At 44.4% G+C, this 25,848-nt stretch overlaps 1 protein-coding gene and 1 long non-coding RNA gene across 4 annotated transcripts in view; one reads left to right on the forward strand and one right to left on the reverse strand.

Annotated features, from left to right (window-relative positions):
* LOC104874202 overlaps positions 1-25,823 on the reverse strand; it is a 35,363-nt gene extending 9,540 nt beyond the window's left edge. Inside the window, exons 1-3 of one of the 3 annotated variants that reach the window (XR_783679.3) lie at positions 25,444-25,823; positions 19,979-20,035; positions 12,484-12,595 (exon numbers count right to left, since the gene is read on the reverse strand). This is a non-coding gene — a long non-coding RNA (uncharacterized LOC104874202). Of the gene's footprint in view, positions 1-12,483; positions 12,596-15,823; positions 16,109-19,978; positions 20,036-21,313; positions 21,445-25,443 lie in introns of those variants that run through there. The other 2 variants (XR_783680.2, XR_783681.2) reach the window with 2 other exon arrangements.
* Positions 1-25,848, forward strand: part of Lactb (lactamase beta) — a 56,279-nt gene that overhangs the window by 13,780 nt on the left and 16,651 nt on the right. The gene's annotated exons all lie outside the window — the stretch shown is intronic.

Genomic DNA, 25,848 nt, shown 5'->3' on the forward strand with positions numbered 1-25,848 from the left:
AAAAAAAAAAAAAAAAAAAAAAAAGAGAGAGAGAGAAAGGAGCTTCTGCTATATGGCAGGCAGAGCATTTTTGACACAAGCTATAAAGATTTCTTTATATTAGGTAAGGCATGAAAACCCAGCTTAGAGACACATGCTGTAGACCCTGCTTTCAGACTGCTAATCCCAAATTTCCACCGCTGCTATGGGCTTTGTAGCACTCATCTTATTTAATGCAACTAAGTGGTTAGGCAATATTGTCCCCATTTTAATTGATAACAACATTGGCTCAGAGGCTCAAAGAGGACTCAGAGTGGGAAAGGGTAGAACTGGGATTGGGACATAGGGCTCTTTGGGTGCAAAGCTCAACACTTCTCGCCATCCCATGGTATCTTCTGCTGCAGTTTCTCATGAACATGGGATAAGGGCCATCAGTTTGAAGACAAGCCATGCAAGGTTCCTGGGCTCTCTGATAGATTGGCCATGGGTCTTTTAGGGAGCTCTGGGTTGAGCAGTCACTGGGATGCAACCCAAAGGAGAAAACCAAGAACTCCCAGCAGGGAGATCCAGTCTTCTTCCCCACAGACCATGGCCCTCCTGACCTCACTTCTCCTGTCACCTTTGGTGTTTAGGGCGGGGCAGTGTCCCCAAGCCTGCTTCCTTGATGTGAGATGAAGAGCCAGTCTGATCCTAAACCATGACAGAGCTTTATGCTATTTTTCTCCCCTTAAGAGAAATCCCCTAAGAAAAAGACTGGATATTTACACCCAAAAACCTTCTGGCCAGCCTGGTAGAACCAGCTTTTTTAATTAGTTTATCTGTCAGAACTAATGTCACTTGTAGGCTAGGAGGTACAGCCTAGTCTCCCACTCTGGTAGCACAACTGACCATGCCGAGAACCTTTGCATATAAAATTCGGTGAGAAGCCTCTTGTCCACCAGGACTGTCTTATGACTAATGTAGTCCTTAGGTATTTTTGCCATTGTGGGTTCCTTCTCTATTAAAAAAATTAAATTTAAATTTTTATTTTACCTCTGCATTGATAAGACAAATATATTGATGTAATAGGACATTTTCTTTGACCTAAAAGGGTTTTCTTTTCTGATTCTGAAAGAAGTTGAAGTCTTTCCATGGATCCCCAAAGAGTACTGGGCACTGTTTTGTGTCTTGGGGCTAATGGAGGAGCTGCTCTTCTCTCCACACACCTCCCTCCCACCCTGTGGGGCCTCCCTACCTCAGCTGGTAAAGCACCTCTGTGTGCTGCAGGAAATTCAGAGGGCAGTGCATTTCTCCCCTGAGGAAAGCTAGAAAGGAAAGACAGTGGCAGGAGTGAGCCCAGGACTGGGAGTGGAGAGGCCTAGCTTGTCTCCCCCGCTGTCCTGAGGAGATACATATCAGTCCCATGGAGGTAGGTAGAAGATGAAAGGGTCAAAGGAGCCCAGAGGCAGGAGCAGGAGCAAGGGAAATAGAGCCAGAATTCTGATTCATCTTGCTTTCTATTGGTGAGAAGATGCTAAAAGGCAAGCAAAAGCCTTGTCCTGACAGACGGTGAGGTCCTGTCTTGGACTATGCCCATAGGCAGTTTCTGCCCAGGAGGCGGTGCAGGGATAAGATGCATAGGTTCAAGCTTGTGGAAAGGGGCAGGAAAAATGTTGTTCTGCAGATGTGAGGGGGCCAGGCAATGTAGGCCTGCGTGGAAATCCTGCTGTTGAAGAAAGAGCCAGCCAGCAAAGAGAGGCGGCCACTGTGGTATGGGCTCCCTAGAGCCCTGCCCTGGGTGGGGTGACTGCGCTGCAGGCACAGGCCCTTGGGAGGATGCAGAACAAGAGGGTGGGCACCAGGTGGAAAAGGCCGGAGCCAACCGAAAGGCAAAAGGTTGCCAGGTACCTGAGTGACTGCTCTCCATGGCCCTCAGAATTATCAAGTTACTGACTTCATGAACTGTCTGGTGTAAGAAGGGAGGAGCGGAGCTTTGTAACCAGTTTTAATACCAGCCACAGCCTCAGCACAGGCAGACACACAGGAGCATGGAATCAGAAAGGGGCTGGAAGGTGGGTGATGGACAGGCCAACATCTTGGCCAGGGCTTTCAACAACCACAAACAGAGCCAGCAGGTCAGTCCCAGTCTCCACCACCACCACCCCGATCAGGCACCCGGCCAAAGAGCGCCTTTCAAAGGCCTCTGAAAACACGCGAGACACACACACACACACACACACACACACACACACACATTTATTGGATCTAAAACACAGAAAAGAATAAAACTGAAAGTAATATATTCCTAATTAAATGTCCATAAAACATAATTACGTCAACTTCATTCATTTTTAAATTTAGCATTTCTAAACTCCCTCTTTGGGAATAATGGTAAGGTTTGATTTTCTCACCGTGTAAAATTCCCTGCGCACGTGTGATGACAGGCCGGGGAGCCCAGCCAGCCCTGCAGTAAATGAATACTTGTAGCTAAATAATTTCAAAAGCAAGAATAATAACCCTTTTGATCTTTCCCATGGTAAAAATTATGTATTTAATGTGAAATATGAGTATATTCTAGTGTGCTAGATATGATGTGGCATGTGGCCTTCATAATTAGAGAAGACCCTGGGGCCTGGAATAGTCTTAATCCAGCCAGCCCCGGTTCTAAATCATGGAACTGGGGTTCAGGCTCTGTGGAACCAGATCTCTGAGGGGTGAGCTGGGGGCACTGTGTCAGCACAGTTAGACTGGGTAAACCTCAGAATGCTCTGCCTCAGAGTTTGTACCCAGAGCTCTCAGCCCTCAAGGACTGCTGAGAGGAATGTGTATTCATGCATTGTTTCGGTACTAGGGGTTGAACCCAGGGCCTTCCCACTAAGCTGCATCCCCCATCCCTTCCATCTTATCTTGCCTCATTTTGTTTGAGGCAGTCTTGCTAAATTGCCCAGGGCTGGACTCAAACTTGCAGCCCTCTGGTCTCAACCTCCCGGGAGTGCTGGGATTCTAAACATGCACCACCACGCACCCCGCTGGGATGAGCTTTCAGAAGAAGTGCCTCCCTGTTGCTGATCCACCCATAAAAGAGAGGGCAAACCCGAATGAGTGGGCTGTAAATTCACCGCTTGGCTGGTGGCAAGTGGCCTGCGTGTGAGGCCAGGCCCTGGAACACTGCCTGACAGCACTTAGCAGCGGAAGGGCTCCTGACTGCAGCTGGAACGCCTGCCGCCCATTCAAACCCTGCAAGTCAATGCTGATGGCTAGCTTCCTGTTAAAGACACTGTTATTTATACGTCTCCTTCCTGTGATGATTTCACTTTTACACTTGAAAAAGAGGAAGAGAAGAAAACAGGGTTCCCAGACAGGACTTTCTCCCCACCTCTCACTGTGTCTTTAATGTTCCCAGGCTTAGAGCATCACATAGCTCGCAGCCACAGGTCCCACCCGCTGCTTCTTTCCTTGCCCTGCTCCAGCAGCTTTCACTCTGGCCAGCAGGCACCCTTCCAGCCCCTCTTGAGCCGTGTGGGGAGCTGTGAGGGATGTCAGGAGTCTGGATAGAGGAGGACAGACTGAGCCTGACCGAGGCAGGATTCAGACTCCCTCTCCTCGCTCCGCCTCACCGGCTTCGGTCCTGACCTCACCCCTGAAGTGGCCCAGTGACCAGTGGAGAGGGGCTAGTGCTAGTGCTGCCTGCTTCTCACCAGCTGGTGAGCTAGGGGAGCCAGTTTGCTAGGTGACAAGTGATGCTTTTCTAGAGAGCAGGCCTGGCCTACCTTCCCCAAGAAGCTCTCTCCCCCTCCTGCCTGCCTCCACTGCACGGAGCACACAGGATCAGTTTGTTTTCTTAGCAGTGAGCTAACATCCGTCCAGCACTTTTCTACTCTCAGAGGACATGTACACCTTGTCTTTGGTGTTCACAGTGATGGTAGAACAAGGCAGGCCAAATATCAGAATTATCCTCCCGTAGCAAAGAGGAATCAGCTCAAGGCTGACCCCCCCATGGCTAGTGTTCTGTGGCCCATGAGTAGCCAAGCCTGGGTCTTCAGACCTCAAGACCTGTGGGCAGTGAGCTTTGACCCTGAGCAGCCACAGGGAAACACCAGCTCTCTCTAACCAAGCACACAATCAGTAGCTTTGGAGTAGGACTATATCTGTGATGGGTAACCATGACTAGAGCCAGATTATCTGTCTCAGGAAGTTTTCAGGACTCTGAAGATCTGACATCATGTAATTGTTTTGTTTTGTTTTTGTACCGGAGATTGAGACTGAACTCGGGACCTTGTGCTTGCCAGGCAGGCGGCAGAACCACTGAGCTAAATCCCCAGCCCTTTTTAATGTTGTAAACATTTTATCAGTCAGCTTTCATTGCTAGGACAAAATACCCGCACCCACAATTTAAGGAGGCGAGGTTTACTCTGGATCACAGTTTAGAGATTTCAACCCATAGCCAGCTGGCTCCAAGGCAGAAACAGGGCATGGCAGAAGAAGGCTGCTCATCCCATGGAGGCCAGTGAGCAACACAAGAGAAGAGCACCAGAGAGGAAGGCTCCAGGAACTATGTGGTTCCTGTGTCGAGCCCTACGACTGCTCCTCCGTTCAGATGTGATCTCCGTTCCCATTAATGAGCTTAGTGCTCTCACAACCCAGTCCTCTCCGGGAGTCTCTTAATCCAGTCAAACTGATAATCAAGATTAACTGACACAGAGAGGAAGATCGTTTCATTTATGGCAACATTCAGTAAATTCATTTATTGGTGTATTAACCAATCCAGTATGTATATAAGTTTAGCGAGCAGTATTCCAATTGCCACATGGCAAAAATCAGTGTAACCAAATACTCGGTCCTCTGAATTTTCATTGTAATCAATTTTTCCAGTGATTCATTGATTTTTACTAAATTTACCCATGTTTTAACATTTACTAGCAAATGTGAACTGAACAAAATGTACAGAAATTAAAATTTTTCCCACATGAAGCACGACTTTTCTGAGGGGAAAAAATCCAGCCTTTAACTATATAATATTATTTAATCTATATCTGTTTTCTTTCTTTACTTCTTTTGATTTTTTTGGAGTGGGGGTGTTTGAGACAGGGTCTCACTAAGTAGTTGAGACTGACCTGGAACTCACAATGTAGCCCAGGCTGGTTTCGAACTCACAGCGATCCTCCTGCCTCAGCCTCCCAATTGCTGGGATTACAGGCATGTGCCACCACGCCCTGCTCTTTACAGCTTTTGAATGTGAGTGTATAATTTCAAATGGAAAAACTAAATTTTTTTCCTACAAGTTTCCAAAGGCATTTAAATTCTGACATTACTGAGACAGTGCAGCAGAAAGGCCAGGTCCTGGAGGCCGCCTGGCTGCAGGTTGGCCTAGCTCTGCGCCTCTCTGAGCTGCAGCCCCTTGACAAAAGCGCTTACGCAAAGGTAATACTATCTTGGCACAGGTGCTGGTGGGTAGGGAATGCATCACGGTGATAGCAAGGCTATATCCGGGTGATAAGATTATAACTTGCCTACCTTGTAACTTTTCTATATGTTTTGAGACGTCCTTCGTACAGTTTAGTTGTTCAATATGTAGGAGGAGCCACACCACATGGCTTCGGTATGTACTGCAGTTTACTTCACCATAATCAACCCACAAGACAGCTAATAATACCACCTTTTTACAAAGAAAGTGAGACCTGAATCATTAAGTAATGTGTACAAATACCTCAGAAGAGTCTGGCTTCCAATCTCTCTGACTTTAAGATTCATGCTAATTTTTACTTTTGCCAGCTCAGCCTGTGTCCTTCTCTGTGAAGTGGGTGTAATGTTATATCTCAGAAGGTGGCGGGAGGATGGAATGATATGGTAGGCGTGAAAGTCTGCTGTAAATGCTAAATCCTTCTACAAAGAACGATGATACTAAGTAACAGATGTTGTGCATGTAGTGTGGACCAGGCGCCATGCTTTTCTGTGGACTTTGGATATGTCGTGTTCCTGTCACCATCTCCATGACCCTGTGAGGCAGGTGCCCATTATAATCCACACTGAGGATACGGAGGGTCAGCGAAGGCACACACCATGCCAGGATCACACATCACATTAAGAATCTAGGGGGCCGGGCCAGGGATTTAGTTCAGTGGTTCTGCCGCCTGCCTTGCAAGCATAAGGGACTAGTTTGATCCCTGGTACCAAAAAAGAATGTAGGGGCCAAGGATCTAGCTCACTGGCACCACATCTGCCTTGCAAGCCCAAGGTCCTAGGTGGGAGCCTTTCCGTTGTCAGTGATGCCTGAATCCTCTTGCTTGGTCTTCTCCCCCACTTGCCCCTCAAGGATGCACTGCAGGGAATGCAAAACATCTACGAGAAGGCAGATGGTAGGCCTGGCTCCACAGCAGAGGAAAAGAGTGGGAGACAGATCAGAGACAATGAGATGTTGCTCTGCCTTCTGTAGTGCTCACGTACTTAACTTGCTGTCCAAGGACTGTAGGGCACAGCCTGGACCTCAAGAACACCACTGCCATCTGCTGTTCACACAATCTCTATCCAGGGCTTCTCTCCAGCACCACTCATGACCCTCTAATGCTTGTTATATAGTGTATCCTAGACTCCTTTTGTGGCCCATGTATTAGAATTTTAACCTTTGGTCAAGTTCAATTTGAGGAAGGGCCAATGCTTAGCCGAGCTAGACAGGGTTGAATGAATCAAGATACCCTTCTAAACTGTATGACCTCGGTGCAAGATCTTTTCATCTTAGAGTCTCTTTCCCCGTGTGTAAAATGAAAACCACAGTAACAATATCTGCTCCATACTGTTGTCTTTAAGATGAAATAAGGGGGCCGGGGATTTAGCTCAGTGGTTCCGGTGCCTGAGTTGTATCCCCAGTACCAAAAAAAAAAAAAAAAGAAAAAAAGATGAAATAAGGGTTTCCCCCATTCATACTCTATCTTTCTATCAAAAAAAGGGTAAATATATAAAGGACAAGCCAGGGTGGGGTACATTTAACATCTCTAATACCAAAAATCACTTCTGCTAACATCATTTTAGCAACTTTCAACAGTGTTCTTTTACTAAAGTGTCTCCTTTTTTATTTTGCCACTGATTTGAAATTTATCAAAGTTGTCTCTGTTTTATACACACACACACACACACACACATATATGTATGTTTTTTTGGTACTGGGTATCGAACTCAGGACCTTGCACTTGCTTGCAAGGCAGGCAATGGAACCACTGAGCTAAATCCCCAGCCGCTCTTTTATATTTTATTAAAAGTATCTGAACCAAATATGAAATAGTGAAAAGGGTATCTGATTTTTTTTATGCCAAAACTTTCCTCATTATAATTGTCTCTTATACCTGGGACCATCAGGATTCTGATGGGCAGGTTTCACTTCAGTTCTTTGAGGTAAATGGCAACCTAAAACTGAGAAAACTGGAGTGGACTTTTTCCACTCGCGTTCCCCGTGGAACTGACACGGATGGCAAAGCTAAGAGGCCCGGCTCCCTCTGAGCATCTGTCAACATCACACCAGACTCTCTTTGCCTGAAGATTCCTTCTGACTGAGTTGAGATGCCAGTCCTTGGATGGTAATCAACATGCATGCGGCCAACCTATAGTCCGAATCCTTAATGTGTATCGGTGGTTTATGGCTCAGCAACATTGAAACTGTCTGTTGGTGAGTTCCAGCAAGGACATACAAACTATCTCAGATAGGATCCACTGTACTAGATATTTCAGGGCTGGCTGTGTTGGCAGTGAGGGAGCTGGCCTTGCTGCTTTCACCCTCAAAAAGAAGTTGGGTACCAGCCTGCTCTCCTGCATCTTTGGTATAGAAAAAAGATTCAACAAAGACACTACCTGCAATGTAGATTTCCCTCTTTGGTACCCAAATTGTCTCTTTAAGAATTAGTCCTCGAAAAAGGGCTAAAGCCAGTCATGGTGGTGCATGCCTGTAATCCTAGCACTCGGGAGGCTGAGGCAGGACAATCACTGTGAGTTCGAGACCAGCCTGGGCTACATAGTGAGTTCCAGGTCAGCCTCAACTACATAATGAGACCCTGTCTTAAACAACCAAAAAAAGAAAAAAGAAAAGGGGCTAAGATGTAGGGGAAGTGGGAAGGGTAGGGGAAAGGAAATGAGGGACAAGAAAAAATACGAGAAAAGGAAAAAATGGAAACAAAGTCTTTGTAAATAGGGGAGGGTGAGGGGGTGAAGGGAGGGCAGGGGAAAAAAGGAGAACTAAGACCTGTCATGTAAAGGTACAAGATCCCAATGATGAATGTAACCATACTGTATACCTAAAATGTACCAATAAACTCAATAAGATTTAAAAAAAAAGAATCAGTCCTTGAAAAATGCCATCTCTTTGTGGAAATGAAAACAGCATTTGTTTGTTTGTTTGTTTGTTTGTTTGCTGGGAACCAAACTCCTGACCTTGAACTTGTGAGGCAGGTAGCAGCACCGAGCTACCCCCAGCCCAAAAAGAGCATTTTTAAAAGATAGCACTTGTACCTATTAGTAAAATTTTCTTATAAATTGCTCATTGCTGGAATCTTTGCTGTGAAATCAAACTTGCCTAATATCATTGTAATTTGTAAGATCCTGCTGCAAAGGAATAGCAATAAATTTTCCAGACTGCTAAAGATTTTTCATACTCTTTGAATTAACATATTAACTATAGAGACTTTATCTTTCAAGAGGGGCAAAAAGCTGTATTTAAGATGTCTGTTGTAGCATTAATACCTGTAGCAGCCACATAAAACCCCAGAGACAATCTAAGTCCTGACCCAAAGGGAATCATAGTTAATTAGGTTCACAGGATATTATTTTGCCATTAAATAATAATGATGAGTATGGAGGCTATGTAGAAGTGTAGAGACATGCTTGCTTAACGTTAAGTGAAAAGAGCAAAATACTGAGTGGCAGGGCCAGGGGATTGGCTCAGTGGTTCCGCCGCCTGCCTCACAAGTGCAAGGTCCTGAGTTCAATCCCCGGTACCCAAAACAAACAAACAAACAAAATACTGAGTGATATGTCCGCTGTCATTGTACCATCTTAAACTTTTGTCTGTATGGATGACATCTAGACTGAATTGGGAAAAATACAGTTATGTTCAGATCGTAGGATTCTGGGTGACTTTTAAATTTTGGTTTCCAAACTAATGATTTCTCATTTCTATCAGTAATAGATTTTTTTAAAAAACCACGAAGAACTGTGATATTTTAATGTGACATATTACAGTTAAAAGAAACGAGGCAGGAAAAATCCTCTAAAGTAAGAATCTCATGCTCCTGTAGGTCCAATGCATTGACCTGTCCTGGATGATACTCTTTATCTGTCTTTGATGGAACGAATCATAAAGTGACTATGAAATGTGTCAAGGTCAGGGCCGGGGATTTCGCTCAGTGGTTCCGCCGCCTACCTTGCAAGTGCAAATTTCTGAGTTCAATTTCCGGTACCCAAAAAAAAAGTCAAGGTCTGGTTTACTACCAACTTACATTTGACTAGCACTTTAATTCTCAAAATACTTTCACATGCTTTATCAAACTGGAGTTTCCCAACAGCCCCACAGAGCAACCAGTGTGTATGGCATTATGGCCGTTTTACAGATGGGGAGACTGAGGCCGAGCAAACCGAGTGATGTGCCTGAGTTCACACAGTTAGTAAGTAGCAGAGCTGGAACTAGATAGGCGAGCGCCTAATGGCACTGCAGGGAAAGCACAGTATGTGACAATCACAGGAAGATGGCTCAGGACTTGGTACCCAAAGCCAAGAGTTAGCCATAAGAAGAAGATGAGACATGTGTAGCACTTGATGGATAGTCTTAGAGGGGGCACTCAAATTTGATCTAAGCCTAGACTTAGGTCCCTAATCCCTTAGTGGGCAAAAAAAGCTGAGAGGGTGGGCTGGGGATGTAGCTCAGTGGCACTGCACCTGCCTTGCAAGTGCAAGGTCCTGAGTTCGATCCCTGATACAAAAAAAAAAAATAAAAAATGCTGAGGCAACTTTTCAAATTTAGGTCCAGGACACAGTAATTGTTAGGGACCTGACGCCACCATTACGGCCGCATTTCCGGGTTCTTCATGACTCCATACCACTATCTTAAGTTTCCTTTTCCCAAGGCTGTGATAGTTTAGAGAAATGAAACTTAGCTTCTGCAAGGCTAAGTCCATAAAAGGCAACCTGGCCTGCGGTAAGTTAAAGTAGCCCGCCTGCTCACATATATGCAATAGCCCAGCCCAAAACCAATAAATGGACCATCCTTTCTTTGTTCTCTCTCTCTCTCCCTCTCTGGGATCTGCTCTCCTGAATAAAGTCTCCCCTAGGCCCTCTTGGTGTGTGGCCTTGCTGTTGAGCGTTGCTGTTCCTCTTCAGTAATTGAAAAAAAAACTCTTAAAATGATTTCTAACTATTGAACCAGTGTCCAAATGTTGACATATGTCATTATATAGTATCAAAAATTATACTCAGTCCTGGAGTTGTAGTTCAGTTTTAGAGTGCTTGCCTAGCATTCAGGAGGTCCTGGATTCAGTCCCCAGCACTACACTACTCACCCTGAATTAGATTAATACTGTATCACCGTTTGTGTTAGCTTTTTGTCAGTATGACAAAATACCTGAGGATAACGACTTAAGGAAAAAAAGGTTTATTTTGGCTCACAGTTTGAGGGCGTGGTTGTCTGGTTCCATTGCTTTTAGGCCTTTTGCAAGGCAGAAACATCATGGCACGCTGAAGTTTTGCCGTCAGCATCATCACATTCCTGTTGCTAGCAGCTACTCAGTTTCAGCAAAACATCTTTAAATTAATTCTAATTTGACCTATTTTGGATTTATATTTATGTATGTTGAAATGAATATATCTCCCGGACTTCTAAGCTGACTAAATTGGAATGCACTGAAATATATCCTAACATGGCATTATTTGTAAACTTGTAACTGTGATACAGCTAGAAAGGCAAAGCGTATTAAATACGTAGAGAACAATAAAACCAAAATAACACCTACGTGCATATGGGGCACTCTGAGGAATTCCTGTCCCAAGAAAGTAGTGTGAGGAGGCGGTCAGCACCGGATCAGAGTTGGAAGGAGAGTGACACTCCTGAGTCCCTGACTCTAGTGGTGCCTTCATGACTGGTAGAGAATTTACATGGGCATGTGTGGCCATCTGCTGAAAGATTCTTACTGCCCCTAAGCAAGATATTTCACTCCTGAGCTCCTCTGACAGGAAGTCATGTGCATATTTCACAAGATGCATTTGGAAAATGGAAGTAAAATCACACAACTGTTTTTGGCAAAGAAGGTAGAAAAGCAATGTATGCTTTTCTTCTCTGACCACTTTCAGGTCCTTTCTTATTCCCTGATTTTATTCTCATGGCTGACTCTGGAGCCAAACTCCTAGTTCTGTGCATCTTCATTGGCGATGTGATCTTAAATAAATTGATTAATCTTACCTTCAATCCTTCGTCTTAAATTGGAGTAATAGTAATTCCTCTGCCATACAACGTTTTGTTTATTCTTTTTTATTAGGTTCATTCACCATTTTCCCTTCGTTCTTTTTCTTTCTATCCCTTTCCCTCTCCTTCCTACCCCTTCCCTCCATCTCTTGCTCCCTTCCCCGTTTGAAGAAGATCTCCCTACTTCCTGTCTCGTCTCTTCTTTCGCCTCCCTTGGATTTTCTCCCCCTTTATGAGTGGAGCGTTTGGAGACATTTTGTTGCCTTGTCTTCTTTTTTTGGTACTGGGGACCGAACTCGGGTCCTTGTGCTTGCAAGGCAGGCGGTGGAACCACTGAGCTAAATCCCCAGCCCATGTCTTCTAACATTTCTATTTTTTGTTTGTTTGATTTCTGCACAAGGGTTTGCTGGTTGAACAAATTGGGTTGCAGAGATATCCTCTGAGTGTGACTAACTATTGGCCTTTTCTTCTGTCCCAGGATCTAGCCACCTCCATTTTTTAAAAATTTTTTTATTTTTTTGGTACCGGAGATAGAACTTAGGAACTTGTGCTTTTGAGGCAGGCGGCAGAACCACTGAAATAAATCCCCGGCCCATACCCCCATTTATTTGGGAGGGGAGGTTGCAGATTAATTGGCGCAGCACCCATTTCTTTGGGAATGGGCCACAGTATCGTTTATGATCCCCAGGGAATCCAGATATTGGCATATAGAGAAAGCCAACTGACAGTACTATGTCTCTTTGGCTATAGTAGGAAACTTAGCATCGTGTATAAATGGCATCATATACAGACTGGACAGTAAGAACAATTCATGTACCACCCTCTCTAATTTTAGTGTACACATGTAGGTAGCCCAGATGTTGACTGGTCTGTGCTGGAGGTGGGCAGTGGTGTGAGAGCTCAAGCAGAGCCCTGGACTCAGTGCTACCACCTTCAGTCCAACACCCTCTGAAGGTTACACCCACAAAACCTGGCACAGAATGCAGGCCGGGAGACCAGGCGACCTTCCTGGTCTGACCTTGAGATTCTCAGAGGGCCTCAGGGGATCTACTGTCTAACCAGCCCTCACCCTTTCCGAGTCTGTCTCTCACCCAGTCTCTGCAGTGGGATAGCACTTCTGTCCTGGAGTGAAACTGTCCTCCAGAGTGTCGAGCTCATTCTCAATCAGGTCGATCTTCTGGTTGTCCGCTCTGCTGCCCTGTGCTGAGAGAACCAAGGTGTAGGAGTTGGTAGCTTGACTCTGGCAGAAGTGGGATGGGCAGGTAGGTGGGCTGCTCCTCCTTCCTGTGCAGTGTGCTGTAGTCCTTACCTCGTAAAACTATTAAGTGCATTATTAATGATGCATACAAAGTACATGATGCCTACAGAGAGCTCAGTAAATAATTGCTATTAACTGAATGCTCAGCACCTAAGAGCTAAATGAATGTTAGCTATCATTATCTGGATTTTAAGTGTTAAGGGTTTAGTTCCTCCTAAACTGTATTTATTCATTTTTGTCTTATTTTGGTTGTTGAAATGGAGTCTTGCTGTGTAATGCAGCCTGGCCTTGAATGTACTGTGACCTTCCTGCCTCAGCTGCCCAAGTGCTGGGATTTTAGGTGTGCTTCATCACACTCAACTTAAAAATGTATTTTTAGAATGCACTATAGTTTGGATCTTGAATGTCCTCCAAAATCCATGTGTTCAAGGCTTGGTCCCCAACCCCTAGCACTATTAGGAGGTGGTGGAAACTTTAGGAGAGGAGAGGGGAGCCTAGTGAAAGGAAGTTAGGCCACTGGGGATGTGCCCTTTCAGGGGATATTGGGACGATGGCCTTTCATTTTCCCCTCTCCTTTTGCCTCCTGGCCACAATGAGGGGAGATGGGTGAGCAGCTTTGACCCACCACACGTTTCCTGTCATGATGTGCTGCCTTGCCACAGGCCCAAAGGCAACAGACCAAGCAATTATGAACTGAAACCATGGGCCAAAGTAAACCTTTCATCTTTATAAACTGATTATCTCAGGTATTTGCTACAGTAACAGAAACCTGACTAGCACAGAGGAAAAGAAAAAAGTTGACATTTATTGAATGCATATTGTGTGCCAGGCACTTTTCAAACATTCCATACATTATATAATTGAATCTTTCTATTTCCCTGGGAGGGAAATGCAAGGCAGAACTAGGGTGAGGGGAATGAGAGCCTAGGGTACAAAATGAGACACACACACACACAAAGAGGCACTCACTAACTCTTGTTCTTTCACAGAAATATCCGCTGATGTAGCTGCACTTTAAGCTTCTTGAAAGTATTATGGTAAGAGCTTCTTAAGATTTCTCAGAGAGTCCACTTCTAACAACTTAACAGGAAAAAGCCTCACAAGAGAAAAATGAGGAGTATATAAAGTTACGGTCTTTCAAAGAAAAGCTCTTTGACGTCTTTGACATCGTACCATGGAGGATGCTTTTAGAGGTCATTAGTATCAGTGGGGAGAATCCTACAGGCCTGCACTTGGAATTGTTTCCCAATGCCCTCTTCACCTAGACAGTCAATGGCTCTAGGATAAGAAAAGCTGCCTTGTGATTTGGTGGTTTCCTTTCCTTTATGTGGAAAGAACAGCTGGGCCAACCGAGTTTTGAATCTCAGGAGGAAGCCAACATCTTGGAATTGAGGTAGGGAGGACCCCAAGGAATCCCTGAGGCATTTGTGGGAGTAAGCAATCCACAGGCAAGAAAGACCTTTGAAAGGATCAGTGGAAGTCTTGTTGGATAACCTTTCCTGGAGCCCAAAGACAGAATGGAGACAGAAAGATGCCCATACCCACCCACCCCCCCTCTTCAGAAGAAGAGGCTGAACAGTGATGAGTTATTAGGAAGGAATGTGCTAATAAAAAGATGATCTTTGTGTTCTCTTCCAATTCTGAGATTCACCTCAGAATGTTGAAACATGCTGTAGATCAACTGCATCCAGCAAACTTCATGTGTCGAAGTCCTACTTCCCTATATAACTATATTTAGAGATAGAGCTTTTAAGAGGGTAACTGCGGTTAAATGAGATCATAAGGATGGGCCTGTTGTGACAGGGCTAGAGTTCTCACAAGAAGAGACATACAAGCAGGGCACGGTGCTGCACATCTGTAATTCAGACATTTGGGAGGCTGAGGCTGGAGGATCACTGTGAGTTCTAGACCAGCCTGGGTTACATAGTGAGTTCAAGGCCAGCCTGAACTGCATAGCGAGACCCTGACTCAAAAACAAAAGAAGGAGGGAAAAAGAAGGGGAAGAGTGAGAAAGAGAAGGAGAAACAGGGGGAGGAAAAGGGGAGGAGGAAGGAGAAGAAGAATGAGGAGGAAAAAGGAGTAAGGGAAGGCAGAGACGGAGCGGGAGGGAGAAGGGTGGAAAAGGAGAAGGAAAAGGGAGGGAGAAGAAGATGAAGAAAGACAAGCAGAGCCGGTACATCTCTGTCCCCTTCCTTCTTTGCCTCATTCTCTTGGGACTACAGGGAGATGGTGGCTGTCAGCAAGTCAGGAACAGCACCCTCCCCAAAATCTGATCATGCTGCACCCTAATATCACTTCCAACACCACAACTGTGAGGAAGTAAGCTTTTATTGTTTAAGTCACCCAGACTGTGATGTCTTCTTATGGTAGCCAAAGATGGTACATTTAAAACCCTTGGGGCAGTGTTTAATGCCCCTAATTTCTTCTGTTGGCTTCCAGTGAGGGTAGGTTTATTTAAGCTAGTGTCACTAATTCTGTTGCTGTGAGCGATGGGGTCCCAGCCAGGTTTCTAGGTTTCTTGTGTGCAGCAAAGAATTAGATGTGTAGTGAAGTTTAAATAGACGATGGTACACTCAGAGCCCGTGGGCTCATGGGGCAGGAATGGAAATGGGTTAGGGTTAAGAATTTAAAATGTTGGGCCAGGTCTAGGACACCCCCCGTTGGGTCTTCCAGAGTGATTGACAGGGTGCTGAGTCTTGTCACCTGTATCTACTGTGAATGTCCTTTCCCATAATTCACTTAGAGTTGTCTGTGTGAGATGCAGTCCATAGGCACGAGCTTTTAACGAGCTCCAAGTGAGGAAAGGTCATTGCAGGTCATGCCAGCAGGTCTGGCACACATGTGTCCTGGTTTGGGATTTTGGAATCTTCCACAGTAGGCCCAAGGACTCTTTCTGATCTCTGCCTATGGTTGGCAGGCCTTAGCAGAAGGATTGGAGAGTTGAGGAGGGTTGACCCTGGGGCATTGCCCAGGTTCAGATGAGTGGAGGGGAGTGGTCTTGTACCCCAGTTTACTATCTATATTAATTCTGTAACTATGTCTCTTCAGTCTGCACCACCCAAGTAAATGGGTGATACATTTTGCTTTTTTCAGCTAAAATTAGAATAATGGATTCATTGAATTACAGAGTCAAAAGCAGTAAATTCCAAAGTTGGGTAGTCTTCTGTCCATACCTTTCTGGGTGTTGATGTCCTCCGCCATATGGTGGGATAGCATTTGTTCCTACTTCACTGTTTGGACGGATCTACACGTCTGCCCACAACCCTAGTGGAGGTAGGGATACTGACCGAGCACGGCACAGCCAAGATGGTTCCTGGAGGCTGGAGTCAGGGAAGGTCAGTAAGGGGAGAGCCAGCGGGAAGGGGTCAAGCTTCTAAAGCCTCAATAGGAACTAAACACACAGGTAACACTTGCGAATGTTCCCTGGGGAAGGAGGAAGGTGTGTTCGGGGTGAGCAGAACGGGATAACACAAGGGACCTGATGGAGCGCAGCTTGCCTGAGAGGCCATCAGGTGAAATGGGAATGGGATCGAGTTAGAGTGACTCATACATCATATGGCAGTGAACAAAGTCGTTACCACACACATGCATTACTGTTTCACACACGCTTTTCCCCTCTACGCACTTGGCGAATCAGAGGGCAGCCAAGGCTGAGCAAGGTCGATGCTTGTGATGAAGTCAGGGGTGTGGTGTGGGCCTGGTTCAGTCATGAGGTCTGGGAACTTCCCCGGAGGAGCGTTAACTGGAATAGTTATCCAGCACTAGTTTGCTTCCCTCGTTCTTTCCCTTCCCATAATGTAGAGTTGAGTGAGAAAAGCAGCCAGGGTGGGAGCATAATAGTTATGTTCCTTGTCTGTGAGCCTTGAGCCTCATGCTGAGTGGCACAAGTCACACACTGCGTGCACACACACACACACACACACACACACACACTGCCCCTCTGTGGAGCTGAGCTGGCAGGCCAGGTATCCGACCCTTGTTAGCAGAATCTCACTGAGTGTTCCAAATCCCACTTATTTCAACAAGTGACTTCAGTAAGGACATCCAAATGGTGTCACCAGGTTGCTTGGTACCAGAGACTCAAATCAGGAATCTTGGAAATTCCCTCCCAATAAATGCCTCATTATAGAAAAGCATGTTTTTAAAATGTATGTGTAGATTGTTACTGTACCAAAGACTCTCCCCTAACTGAAAAGGCCAACGATTCCAAGATGTGCCTGGGAGAGACATCTAGTCTGAAGCAGTGAGCCAGGGACTGTTTGTTCTGAACTCTGCTGACCCTCGCACCCAGAGTTACTTGTTTTGACTGACTGCCAAACCCTACAGTTCAAAAGACAGCCACAAGTGGAGAAAGGGCCAGCATTCCTGAGGTTGGATTCCCAAAATTCTCCAACTTATTGTCAGCCTCTCACTCTAAGGTCAGCCGCCTCTCTGTGGTGGCTCAGTTTTACAAATAGTTCTCTTGGCCACAAAAAATGCTAGGGAGATTCTGATGGTGGGCGCATCCATGCTGTTGGCCACCCACGGACTTGAACCTGGGATGTGTAAACTTCTCCCAGAAGCCATCGCCGGAGACGAGTCTGGGGCTCATGGTACTGAAGCAACTGCGTCTTGCTAGAGGCAGCTGTGCCCTGAGGCTCGTCATCATACAGGAGAGCTGGCGTTTCCTTTTAAAAATGTTCCACTGCAATTAAACTTAAACATTGGCCTGGTTAATAGAACTCACATGCTATCAAGCTTAATTTCATCTTGAAACTTTCCATTCTCTGCCCCATATTCAGGCTTTCACTGGGTCTTGGGTTTTTACCTCCAAATTGCCACACCCCTTCTGAGGAAACCAGCCAATCCTTTCCTTCTCCACTGCCATCACCCTAACCAAAGTCACCTTTAGGTCTCCCCGCAGGGCTCCTAACGGCTCTCTCCACAACACTTCTACTCTGCCCTTCCCGCAGACTCCTCCACTGTATCCCCAGAAAGACAGTCACTACCCTCCCCTGGTGAAAAGGCTTTGCTCTAAAACTAAAGCTCAGGACCTTGCCCTTGGCCCCTGACTGCCCCCACTCTCCCGGGCTTCCTCCTCATCCGCCCCTCTCCTGCAATCTCACTTACCTGCCGGCTCCCCACCTCAGTGCACAGGGGATATTTCCTCTAGGGATATTTTCCTTGAGGATCTCCAATGTAGGGCACGTCTCTTTGCTTTAGGGTTTCATTAACCATGTTTACCCCTCTTCTTAGGACTGTGATTTATAATTACACTTTCATAAGTGTCATGATTGGATAAAGATCCACCTTCCTATAGCCCCCAGGCTTGATGACAGAAGGGACAAATGTGCTCACTGTTGAATCCCCAAGAGGTATGATAGAAGAAATAAAAAATGGAATGGAGACAGGGAAGTCAGAACTAAAAATTGCAATGTTAAGACTGCAAGGGCTGGGGATTTAACTCAGTGGCACTGCACCTGCCTGACAAGTGCAAAGTCCTGAGTTTGATCCCTGGTACCAAAAATAAATAAATAAATAAAAAAGAAGACTGCAACTTCCAGGACCCAGACAAAGGTATATGAAGTCATAAATGGGCTCAATTAAGAAAGTAAGGAGCAGTCTGGGAGAACCTAGAGAATGTTTAAATCCCTTATCAAAAAGGGCTGTAGTTCACATGTCTCACTGTCAGGTGGTTTCAACGATAGGTGGGAGGTGCAGGACTGTCCCATCAGGCGACATGGGACAGTCCCTTCAGGAGGTATAGGCCATCGGGTGGGCCAGTCATGCAGGTTCCATGGGTGGTACCAACAGATGGAAATGTGTAAATACCTTTGTGAGATAATAATAGATTTACATGCTTTAATAAATAATACAGACCGCCAGGTGTGGTGGCGCACACCTGTAATCCTAGCACTCGGAAGGCTAAGGCAGGAGGATCACTGTGAATTTGAGACCAGCCTGGGCTACATAGTGAATCCCAGGTCAGTCTCAACTACATAATGAGACCCTGTCTCAAAAACTAAAAATAAATAATTAAATAAATAATACAGAGAGATCCCAAGGTTTCACTAAGTCACTAAGTTGCCCAGGCTGGACTCGAACTTGTGATCCTCCTGCCTCAACCTCCCATAGTGTTGGGGATTACAGGCGTGCACCATTACACGTGGCTCGCTGCAGGTTTTCTTGTACTCACTTGTGTGTGTATATGTATTTATGTCTATGACATTTAATGACATGTAAAGTCATGTATCCACCACCACAGTGGTGAAGTACCACGTATCAACTGAATAGATCTGAGAAAAATGCAGTTTGACTTAGGTTCAAATTGGCCCCAATACAAGTTGGTGTCCCTGAGTCCAGGCAACAGTGAGTTATGGGAAAGCCATTTTCCCTGCACATCAACACAAACAGAATAAAAGGTTTCAGTAGGAAACTTTTTAGTTTCAAAAACAACTTATTTGGTGGTGCATGATTGTAATCCCAGCACTGAAGGAGGTTGAGGCAGGAGGGCTGCCACTTCGACTCTTGCCGGAGACCCTGTCTCAAAATAAAAATAAAAAAGAGCTGGGGATGTAGCAAAGTAGTAGGCAGCCCCTGGATTCAATCCCGGGGGGTAGGGGGAGATCATCCTTTTGAAAAACACTTGTAATCACACCAAATTCCTATTCCTCCATGTTTTCACATTCTTCATATGTATATTTGTTTTTGCCAATCTGAAAAAGAATCTTTTGCTTTTTCTGCTTAATACCATTTTAATATTTCTTAAATTATCCTTCGTCACTTTTTCAGGTTTTTATTATACATGAACTTTTACACTAAAGTGTAATGTACCAACAGTAATGTACACAGATTGTAAGTGTACAGCTCAATGAATTATCAGTATGTGAGCATACATGTAAGACCTTGTTTTCAGAACAAGGGCCTGATTCTTAAGGCCATTTTTGGAATGGATAGTTCAATATGCATTTTGGTTTTATTGATTCATACTGCTAGACCCTAGTGAGAAGAGCTGGGCTTCATTTGAATTTGGCAGAAGTAACTGGTTGTTTTAAAGTGCATTGGAAGCCAGGTGTGGTAGTGCTTGTCTGTAATCCCAGCACTTAAGAGGCTGAGGCAGGAGGATCACTTTGAGTTCTGAGGTCAGCCTGGGCTACATAGTGAGTTTAAAATCAGTCTAAACTTAAGAGACTCTGCTAAATGAATGAATGAATGACTTTAAGACATAAAAATTAATAAAAAGAAATAAAGGGAGGTAGAGGGACAGTGTGAAGGGCAATGTCTTGAGCCCGGTCAAGGAAGTGAAACGTTTCAGACAGTGGAAATGGGTTGGTGCACTTGAAGCTCACCTGGTTTGCTAACTGGAATAGATGCTGCAAGACAGAGGCCCCTTCGACAGGTAGTGACTGGAATAAAGAATAAATTATCTTGGCAGCCTTGAATTTTCACAGGCAAGCACTTTAAGGGAAAGTAGGGCCATCCTAGGGATGTGGCCCTGAGCTCTTAGAAATGATTTCAGAGTTGGTTCACATCTTTTTTGGCTGAGATTGTGGCCTAGTGGAGATGAGGGCTCAGAGGATCCTGGCTAGAGTTTGGTCAAGGAGAGACTCTTCGCAGCACAACTGGCCCACAGACAGCAGGACTTTCATTTCATACTGGGCCCCTTCTCCTGAATTTCAGGAACCCTTACCTCCATTGTGATAAGCACAAAAGCAGCCAGTGCTTTGCCAAATGATTCTCTCATAAAACCCACCACACTAGATAATACTTAATGTGCCTTCCAGTTGTGAAATCCTATGTGAAGCCACTGGCTATCTTGTCTGTACTTGAAAATAAAACCAAAAAAATAGGTTGGGAAGACAGGGTGCATATTGGAGACCAGAGAATACATGAGGCCGTGGCCTTCCTTCTCCTATAAATCTAACATGGAACACACTCCCCTGCCATTTTCTTTTCTTTTCTTTGGGGGGGTACTGGGGATTGAACTCGGGTCCTTGCGCTTGCAAGGCAGGCCACTGAACCACTGAGCTAAATCCCTGGCTGGCCTCCATTTTCTGACACGTAAGGGAGATAATACTACTGTGCTTAAGTTACTAACCAGTAGTAACAGCCTAACGGTGATGAGCTCTCCATTCACAGGATGTGACATAGCCTATGCCACTTAAGGACCCCTCCTAAGTTGAGTTCCATTTTCCAGACCTCTGATATGAGTTTCTAAGGAAAAAAAATCAAGATCTAAAAATTAAAATCTCCAGAGCATTAAACTTTAGTAGCAGACCGCAGAATCCTCTCCGTAAATCAGTAATAAATCAGTGTAACTTTTTCTATAAAAATACAACTTTACACTCATTCATATAGAAGTTTCAGTGACACTTGAAGCTTACAATGAGCCAGGCATGAATTTAAACCCAGATGAAAGTAAGACTCTACTCTGAAGGAACTCACAAATCATTGGTAGAGAGATCCCAAAGAACAAATCAGGCTAGGGATGTAGCTGAGCAGTAAAGAGCTTGTGTAGTATGTTCAGGGCCCTGGCTTCCATCCCTAATACCACCAGAAAAAAAAAGTCCAGAAACTTCAGTTCACTAAGTGCTACAACAGAGAAATATAGGGCATCGTGGTGGGAGGAAACAGACACTGGCTAAGAGAACAAGGCAGGCAGAAAGAAAAGCTTGTGCACAAACCTGAGGCATTTGAGAAGCGTCTGTTCAGAGAACTGAGATAAGATCACTGAGGTGGTGAGATGCGCAGACAGGAAGGGAGGGACCCAATCCCTGCGAGTCCTTTGTACAAGGCAGTCTAGCCAGTTCTGTCACCAGGCTGAAACGAGGAACCCATCCCATCCCGGTGGAAGAAATTTGTAAGTTCGCTGACTCCCAGAATGAAGAAAATGAAATTGCAGAGTGAGCCAGTACACAAGAAGGGTTTATCAGTCAGAGATTTGAGGAAGCGCTCGAGTGAAGTGCAGCTAAAAGACTCCTAGAACTAATAGACAAATCCAGTAATGTAGCTGGATACAAAATCAACACACAGAATTCAGTAGCATTCCTATATACTAACAGTGAACTCAGTAAAAGAGAAATTATAGAAACAATACCATTCACAATAGCATCAAAAAAAAATTAAATTCTTGGGAATTAGACTAACTAAAGAATTGAAAGACCTCTACAACAAAAGTTTTATCACTCTGAAAAAGGAGATTGAAGACATCAGAAAAAGACATCAGGGGGCTGGGGATTTAGCTCAGTGGTTCTGGCGCCTGTCTTGCAAGCACAAGTTCAATCCCCGGTACCAAAAAAAAAAAGAAAAGGACATCAGAAAATGGAAAGATATCCCATATTCCTGGATAGGCAGAAACAATATAGTCAAAATGACTATATTGCCAAAACTAATTGATTTGATATAGATTTGATGCAATCTCAATCAAAATACCAACAGCACTTTACACAGATCTAGAGAAAACAATCTAAAAATTCATATGAAACCGGAAGTCAACCAGAATAGCAAAAGCAATTCTGGGTAATAAAAACAAAGCAGGTAGTATTACAATCCCAGATTTGAAGTTATATTACAAAACCACAGTGATAAAAACAGCATGGTACTGGCACAAAAACAGAAATGTGGACCACTGCAATAGAATAGAGGAAGCAGAAACAACCCCAGGCAATTCAGACGTTTGATTTTTTTTTTATACATTTCAGATACACATAATGATCTCATTCATCATAGGGAATTTGTGCCTGTACATTACATATCTTGCTTTTTTCCCCTCATTCCCCTCCCTTCCCTCAACTCCTCTTCCCTTCCTTATTTGCAAAAGCTTTGTTTCCATTTTTTCCTTCTGTTCTTTTTTCTTGATGTTTCTTTCCTTCTCCCCTCCCCATCCCTTGTTCCACTTCTCATATGAACATTTTCTCCCCATTTCTCAATCAATATCTATTATACATTTTGGTCCTTATTTACACTTTTCAATTTCTCACACCGAGAAACAATGCAGTTTTTAAACATGTGTCTGATTTATTTCACTTAACAGTATGGTCTCGAGGTGCATCCATTTAACTAGAAATGTCTCAACCTTATCCTTTGTGGCAGAGTAGTACTCTAATTTTTTTCTATAATTCTGCAAGATATGCTATTGGTATTTTGATCACAGTTGCATTAAATCTGTATAACAGTTCTGGAAAGTATGGCCATTTTCCCTGTTTTGGTTTTTCCTACCCAAGAGAAAGGGATATCTTTCCATTTTCTGATATCCTCCTCTATCTTTTCAGAGTACTATAGTTTTCAATGTAAAGGTCGTTTGCTTCCTTTATTAGATTGCTTCCTAGATATTTCTTTTTTTCTTTGATGTTATTGTGAAAGGTATTGTTTCCGTACTTTCTCCCTCAGTGAGTTTATTTGTGTATAGGACTGACTTGGATTTTTGAGTGATGACTTTGTATCCAGCTATGCTACTGAATTTGGTTATTAAATGTTGAAGTCTTTTGGTGGATGTTATGGTTTTGGTCTAGATGTCTCTCCAAAGCCTCATGCAGTCATAAGTAGCTAGAGTATGATGCTGGGATTAAGGGCATGTGATTACTAAACTAGTGCATTAATTGGTTTGGCACCACACTAATTCCAGTAGTCTCGATAAGATAAAATGGGCAGGAAGACGCTGTGAAGGTTCCCTTGTTGCTTTTCCTACCATGTGGGCACCATGAACTGTTTCTACTCTGTGACACCCCTCTATCATGTGCCACTCTGCCTTGAAATGAGCCAATTATGAACTGAAACCTCTACAAACTGTGAGCTAAATAAACCTTTCCCCTTTAATTTTGGGTGTCAGGTATTTTGTCTCAGCGACAAGAGAAAAGTAACGCAGAATTTGGTGCCAAGAGTGGGATTATTGCTGGACATTACCTGACCATGAAGTTCAAGAGCCTTTGGAACTGGCTGTGAAACAGCCTCTTCTGGCCGGAAGAGTTTATAAAAGTTCTGCAATGCTAGCTGAAAAACTAGCACTGGAACACCTTAGGCTGTACTGTATGGGAGCTTCTGGTCAGAGCTCAGAGTGCCAGAAAACTGGTCAAGATCAGGCTCTGGAGGTTTCTACTAGGAAGGACTACATTGGCTTTTGGACTCCAGATGATGTGTGTTACGGCTTGGCAGAAAGTTTGTCTGCATTTGCTCCTGTCCAGAGACTGTACCTGAGACTGAGATTAAGAGTGGTGGACTAATTAATCTCACAGAAGAAATTTCAAAGCAGTCTAATGTTGAGGCCATCGCATGGCTGCTGGTGGGGGCTTTTAGCCAGATCTACATTGAGAATGAAGAGCAAAGAGACCAGCAGATTGATTTTAAATGTTTTGCGTTTGGCCAGACAGGAAGCTCCAGTAAAGCTGCTGGCCTTGTTCCAGGACCTGGACCCACTACTTTGTTTTCTCTGACCCAGGGGTGAACCAGGATGAATGACAAAAAGGCACAAAGTCAGTTTTACTTGTGGACAGCCAGGAGGCTCTCTTCCCCTCAGTCTGGCTCATCTTGCCTTTATTCACCCAAACATGAGTACAAGCAATCAAAATAACGCAAGATTCATCTGCTTTTCAATGGCCATTAGTACCTGCTCATGTAAACAACTTAATTTCAGCTGCCTTAACTTTTCTCTAGAACCTGCAGTATGCAGTCACCCCTGAATGTGGCCTTTCTCCTTTGTGCTCACAGAGGCCAATTAGGCCTCAGTTTTCCTCTAGTCTTAAACACCGGCTATTCCCCTTCTAGATATCTTACCAAAAGATTTAGTCATCATACTGTAGTGATACATGCATACCCCTATTTATAGCAGCACAATTTGTAGTAACTAAATCCTGGAAATGGCCTATATACCCATCAACAGATAAATGAAAATGTTTTTATATACAATGTAGTATTCTGCCATAAATAAGGATAAACTTGAGGCATTTGTAGGTAAATGGATGCACCTTAAGACCATAATATTACATAAAATAAATCAGACATAATTTTTTTTTAACAGGGATCAAACTCTGGACCTTGCACTTGCGAGGCAATCGACAGCACCACTGAGCTAAATCTCTGGCCCCAGACACAGTCTTAAATAGCACATGGTTTCCTTCCTGGTATCATTGGGCTATAGACACTGTGCTTTTTTCTGGCATTAGATGGCCAGGTGACAGATATCAGAAGGACCATTCACAATGTATAACCTTAAAGTGTCATTGTGCTCTGTGGGATCATTTTACATCTGAGACCTAACAAATGGTTATAAATGTTTTATACAAATGTATTATACATCGACATTTTTCTTTAATTAACTAGCAATGCATGCTATTTTGGAATACATTCTTCATCCCTCAGGCCTACTAGTATCTGTCTGCCTAACTAGAATAACACAGTCCACCTTTAGAGTTGTTACAATGCTTAAATGTTATTTGTAAAGTGCTCAGAACTGTGTCTGGCACAGAATAGCACTATGCAAGTACTGGCTATTACTACTGTCATTTGTTAGGAAAGTGGGACTCATAAGAAATTCTTCCTAATAAAGTGCAAATGAGAAGGACCAAAAAAGTGACAGCCACCACACCTTGATTCAGTGCTGAGGAGTATAACACATACGAAGCCTCACTCATAAAAATCAGTGTCCCAAGGGCTGGGGTGCAGATAATGCCTTATTTATTTAGGTACCGGGGAACGAACTCAGGTCCTTGAGCTTGTGAGGTCGGCAGCTAAATCCCCGGCCCCCTATTTTTTTTATTTATATAAATCAAATTGAAAACAGTTATACCCGCCCCAAAGTTGGTTAAAAAAAAGTACCCACCAATCTTTTCCGGGGGGAGAGGAGATCCTTCCACAGTACAAGAACCTTAGAAAGGGTGTAGGTCCTCAGCCTGCTCTCAAAGGTCCCTGTGTGCAGTACTTGAAGATGGGAATCTTCTCTGCGTGTTTAACGACCCCCTCCCCTAGCTAAGTCTAGGGACAGGTGGTGTGGGCAGAATTCCCTCGAGACAAGGGACCAGGACTTCTCCGAGGTGACATTTTAACTGAAAGCAGGCAAAAGAAAAATGAAGAGAGGGAAGGGAGGAAGAAAGAAAAAGAAAGAGAAGGGGGACAGAAAAGGGAAATAGAAGAGAAGGGGGCGAGGGCGGTGACAAGACACTGGGAGGGAAGGAGCGATCGGCGCTCCGGCGTCGGGCATCGATTGCGCATGTCTTCGCCCCCGCCC

Source organism: Fukomys damarensis, unplaced genomic scaffold (assembly GCF_012274545.1).
Source record: "Fukomys damarensis isolate Sample0158 unplaced genomic scaffold, DMR_v1.0_HiC HiC_scaffold_25, whole genome shotgun sequence".
In the NCBI taxonomy this organism is placed as follows: domain Eukaryota; kingdom Metazoa; phylum Chordata; class Mammalia; order Rodentia; family Bathyergidae; genus Fukomys; species Fukomys damarensis.